Source organism: Tachyglossus aculeatus, chromosome 14 (genome assembly GCF_015852505.1).
Source record: "Tachyglossus aculeatus isolate mTacAcu1 chromosome 14, mTacAcu1.pri, whole genome shotgun sequence".
NCBI lineage: Eukaryota > Metazoa > Chordata > Mammalia > Monotremata > Tachyglossidae > Tachyglossus > Tachyglossus aculeatus.
The window spans coordinates 23,697,535-23,703,534 of NC_052079.1; positions in this window are offsets into that span (position 1 = coordinate 23,697,535).

Genomic DNA, 6,000 nt, shown 5'->3' on the forward strand with positions numbered 1-6,000 from the left:
CTAGTCCAGAGGGAGCCGGGGGGGCAGTCCAGAGAGAGCAGGGGAGCAGGTCTAGAGAGAGCAGGGGAGGAGGTCCAGGGAGAGCAGGAGGGGCATGTCCAGAGAGGGCGGGGGAGGATAATAATAATAATGATGGCATTTATTAAGCGCTTACGAAGTGCAAAGCACTGTTCTAAGCGCTGGGGGGGTTACAAGGTGATCAGGTTGACCCCCGCGGGGCTCACAGTCTTCATCCCCATTTTACAGATGGAACTGAGGCGCAGAGACGTAAAGTGACTTGCCCAGGTTCACACAGGTTAAAAGCGGTGGAGCGGGATTCAAACCCCTGACGTCTGACTCGAAAGCCCGGGCTCTTGCCACTGACCCACACTGCTTCTCTATACTGTACTATACTATAGTGTAATATTCTATATACTATCCTATTACCAAGTGCTTAGTACAGTGCTCTCACACAGTAAGCGCCCAATAAATACAATCGAATGAATGAATGAACGATACACTCCCCAAAGCTATATCTTCAGCCCTAGAGGGCGCAGCGCATGCGCAGTCGAAGCCCGGGAAGGGGGGAGAAGGGAGGGGCGGGGCGCATGCGCAGTCGGAGCCTTGGAGAGGGGAGTAGGGGGCCCGGCCCGGGAGAGGTCGGAGCATGCGCAGTCGCAGTGCGCCACGGGGGGAGGGAGGCCCGACCTGGAGAGCGTGGCGCATGCGCAGTCGGAGCGCGCCCACGCTTACTATGTACGAACCTTACTCTGTTGACAATTTGTAATAATAATAACAATAATGATGGCATTTATTAAGTGCTTACTATGTGCAAGGCACTGTTCTAAGCGCTGGGGGGTTACAGGGTGATCAGGTTGACCCCGCGGGGTTCAAAGTCTTCATCCCCATTTTACACATGGAACTGAGGCCCAGAGAAGTGAAGTGATTTGCCCGAGGTCACACAGGTGACAAGCGGTGGAGCGGATTTCGAACCCCTGACGTCTGACTCGAAAGCCCGGGCTCTTGTCACTGAACCACACTGCTTTTCTATACTGTACTATTCTATACTGTGATATACTATATACTATCCTATTCCCAAACGCTTAGTAATAATAATAATAATAATAATAATAATGGCATTTGTTAAGCGCTTACTATGTGCAAAGCACTGTTCTAAGCGCTGGGGGGATACAATGTGATCAAGTTGTCCCACGTAGGGCTCACAGTCTTAATCCCCATTTTTACAGATGAGGTAACTGAGGCTCAGAGAAGTTAAGTGACTTGCCCAAGGTCACACAGCAGACTTGTGGCGGAGCCAGGATTCGAACCCATGACCTTTGACTCCAAAGCCCGTGCTCTTCCCACTGAGCAACGCTGCCGTGCTCTACGCAGAGTAAGCGCTCAATAAATACAATCGAATGAACGAATGAACGATACAGTCCCCAAACCTACATCTTCAGCCTGAGGGGGCGCAGCCCATGCGCAGTCGAAGCCCGGGAAGATGGGGAGAAGGGAGGGAGCATGGCGCATGCGCGGTCGGAGCCAGGAGGTTAGGGAGGAGAGGGGCGCTTGCGCAGTGGGAGCCTAGGCGAGGGGAGGAGGGGGCCCCGCCCCGGAGAGGGCGGAGCATGCGCAGTCGCAATACAGCACGGGAGGGGGAGGAGGGAGGCCCGGCCTGGAGAGCGCGACGCATGCGCGGTCGGAGCCCGGGCCGGGGGAGAAGGGAGCCCCCGCCCTGGAGAGCGTAGCGCATGCGCAGTCAGAGCCCGGGCGGGAGGGGGAAGGGGGCCCTCCCGGGAGAGCGCGGCGCATGCACAGTCGGAGCACGCCCGCGCTTACTATGTACGAAGCTTACTATGTTGCCAACTTGTAATAATAATAATAATAATGATGATGGCATTTATTAAGCGCTTACTATGTGTAAAGCACTGTTCTAAGCGCTGGGGGGTTACAAGGTTGATCACGTCGCCCCCCGCTGGGCTCACAGTCTTCATCCCCATTTTACAGATGGAACTGAGGCCCAGAGAAGTGAAGTGACTTGCCCAAGGTCACACAGCTGACAAGCGGTGGAGCGGGATTCTAACCCCTGACGTCTGACTCGAAAGCCCAGGCTCTTACAACTGAACCACACTTCTTCTCTATACTGTACTAACTATACTGTAATATACTATATACAATCCTATTCCCAAACACTTAGTACAGTGCTCTACACACAGTAGGCGCTCAATAAATACGATTGAATGAATGAATGAATGAACGATACAGTCCCCAAAGCTATTATCTTCAGCCCTAGAAAGCGCGGCGCATGCGCAGCCGAAGCCCGGATGGGGGGGACAAGGGAGGGAGCTCTGCGCATGCGCCTGCGGAGCCCGAAGTGGGGGAGGACCGGGGCGCATGCGCAGTCGGAGCCTCGGCGAGGGGAGCAGGGGACCCTGCCGCGGAGAGGGCGGGGCATGCGTAGTCGGAGTGCGCCACGGCGGGGAGGACGGAGGCCCGTCCTGGAGAGTGCGGTGCATCCGCAGTCGGAGCCCGGGCCGGGGGGAGAAGGGAGCTCCCGCCCTGGAGAGCGTAGCGCATACGTAGTTCGAGCTCGGGCAGGAGGGGAAAGGGGGCCCGCTCGGGAGAGCGCGGCGCATGCGCAGTCAGAGTCCGGGCGAGGGGGAAAAAGGGGGCCCGCCCGGGAGAGCGCGGCTCATGCGCAGTCGGAGAGCGCCCGCGCTCACTATGTACGAAGCTTACTATGTGGCCAACTTGTAATAATAATAATAATAATGGCATTTATTAAGCGCTTACTATGTGCAAGGCACCGTTCTAAGAGATGGGGGGTTACAAGGGGATCAGGTTGCCCCCGGCGGGGCTCACAGTCTTCATCCCCATTTTACAGATGGAACTTCTATCGACAAGTGGGGTGCAAAATAGTTTAACTCGGTGTAGATCGGCCGCAGGGTTCTTGTATCCAAGGTGGTGACGCAGATAGGAAAAATGACTCGGAGACATGAGTTCAGATAGAGCAGTAAAGAAGGAAAGTGGCCCGTTCACCTCCCGGGTGAGGTACGAGTGGCAAGCAGCCCCGATCCCAATATCACTGTGTCTTTTATTGAGTTACAGCAACATGGGAATGGGGCATTTGGAAATTTCAGGAATTCAATTGGGACCGGCAGGGTGTTACAAATTCTCTTTGTTCTCCGTTCCTACGGCCTTGTGCAAGATGTTGTTATTTGTCCTATGGCCTTACAAAGATAGGTCTGTAAATTCTCGTTAATTGGGATGTAAATTCTCGTTAATAGGGATGTAAATTCTCGTTAATAGGGAGGTAATTTCTCGTTAATGGGGGTGTAAATTCTCGTTATCTTCGGATGGCTGTTACTTGATGGCCTTGAAGGCATCTGTTGCAGACTTGTTCTCTCGGCCTGCACAAATGGAGGGTTACTGTCAGCATACACAAAATGGAGTCAGTCATGTCAAGTCCGCTAGTGGACAACAATCCCCCCTTTGGTCCTTCCGAGGCCCATGGCCTCCGGTAGGATCACATACGACCCTCCTTGGGATAACAAAGGTCTTCCGCAAAGCCGGCGCCTAAAGTAAAGGACAAGGAAAAGACAAAAAAACAGGCATAGCTTTACACACACAACACACACAACAATCCCCCTCCTCAGCGAAACACAGCGTCCAGATGGCTCTGCGTGTCCATGACTTCAGCTTTGGACAGGGGTGTGGTCGGGGTTTGTAGAAGCATCAGGGTAGATGAAGCGCGTCGGAGGCAGGCCTTCAGGAGCTGAAAAACAAAGCACACCAAAAACAAGATGCACAGTACCGGCAGAAGGAGTGCAAGAAAACCTTTGGTCAGGTACCCGACCCTGCCAGACCAGGATGAAAAATCCAGCCATGACCACCAAGAGTCCGAACTGGAGGCAGACTGATACGGGAGGGACTGCATGACTCCTCGTAGGACGGAGAGGGATACTGGGGAAAAAAACATCAAGCAGTCTGTCCTTCCCAAGGGCACACACCAAAACTAGCCAGCGGCAAGACACACAAATAAGCAACCAGACAAAATTTCACAGGACCGAGGCTCATCCGGTAGAAGTTCGACGCAGCAGTAAATCTGGGACAGCGGGTGGCTTGGAATCCTGAGAGTCAGCAGAAACCGACGGGGGAGTACAATCAGGAGGCGAAGCAACAAAAACGGCTGGCTTCACCTGGGAGTGGTGGATCCATGAGGGGCGCTCAGCAACACGAACTGCAGAAAAGGAAGACAAGAGAACCTGGTAGGGCCCCTCCCAGGATGGTTTACGTGACGCGTTGCCGATCATGCGCTTAACCCAAACCCAATCTCCAGCGATGAACGGATGCAGATGATCGGTGAGAGGGGTGCCCTGACGGAGGATTCCAGCAGCCTGCAGCTCAGCTAGAATTGCCTGGAGAGACAAAACATAGGCTCGCAGGGCATCATCGCCCACCTGTAGCGTCGGAGGAGGTCGGGAATCTGAAAGGCTTCCCCAATATGGGGAATGACCAAATAGCATCGCATAAGGAGATATATATAAAGGAGCCTGGGGGCGACATCGTAGACGATAAAGGGCGAGAGGTAGAACCTCGGGCCATTTGAGATGAGTCCCCATACAAATTTTTCCCAAAAGGGTTTTCAACTCACGATTGGCACGTTCCATTTTCCCTGAACTCTGGGGATGGTATGGTGCATGTAAAGAACGTTCGAGTCCAAATGATCGAAAGATTTCAGATAGAACAGACTCAGTAAAATGCGTTCCCTGGTCAGAATCAATAACAGCAGGTGGCCCGAAACTGGGAATGACTTCCCGCAAGAGACATTTCACCACCGTAAGAGCGGTTTCTCGGGAGGAAGGGAAAGCCTCAATCCACCCAGTCAGGTGATCAACAATGGCCAGTAAATATCAGAAACGACCAGCCCTAGGAAGTGTCACAAAATCAACCTGCAAACCCTCAAAAGGGGAGTAGACCCAAGGGCGTCCCCCCAAGGGAACCCGAAGACCAGGGTGAGCATTGAAGCTCTGGCAAGTAGCACAACTGTCTGTAACCCGTTCGGCAACAGGATGGATACCTGGGGCAAACCAAACTCGGAGAACTGTCGCTGCCAAGACATCTGCACCAATGTGAGTCTCCTGGTGAAGACCCAGACAAACTGGTCACAGTGCAGCAGCGGGAAGAATAGGCCTTCCATCAAGGACCCAAAAGAGTCCATCCCGTTCCAGCGCCTCATATTGCCGAGGCCACTCAGCTCATTCATTATCAGTAATCAGGGAGGGCAACAGAGTGCCAGGCATAGACATGGGGGCCAGGGTCATAATAGGAGCTACACATACAAGGGGGGGGCATGCCGAGCTGCCCAACGAGAAGCCTCGTCTGCTCGGCGATTGCCCAAACTCGGGGAATCACTTCCTCGGGTGTGGGCATGCACATGCACGACGGCCACCTCGGCTGGGAGCAAGAGGGCCTGTAACAGGTGTTCTATACGGTCACCATTAGCAACCTGACGACCCGCTGAGATAAGGAACCCACGACCTTGCCACAGGGCACCTGTAGCATGACAGACCCCAAAGGCATACTTAGAGTCTGTATACATGGTCACACGCTTCCCTTTACCGAGAATAATGCCTGTGTAAGGGCTTCAAGCTCAGCTGCCTGCGCACTGCAAGAAGCTGGGAGTGAGCAGGTCCACAGCACAGAGGTTAGGGTAACAACAGCAGCGCCGGTGAGGCGCACCCCTTGGTCCATAAAGGAGGAGCCATCTGTAAACAAAGTTAGATCAGAAGAGGACAAAGGCTCATCGCGAAGGTCAGATCGAGAAGCGACAGTTTCCCGAACTACTTCATCACAATCATGAATTTGGTCAGTCATGGGAGAGGACTCAAGCAGGGTAGCTGGATTCAAGGAGCCACAGCGCTCCACATGTACCTGCTGATTTTCCAATAAAGCAACCTCATATTTAGTCAAGCGTGCCACAGATGAGGCTTGGGTGGCTGCTCCACGAAGGAGGCGCAC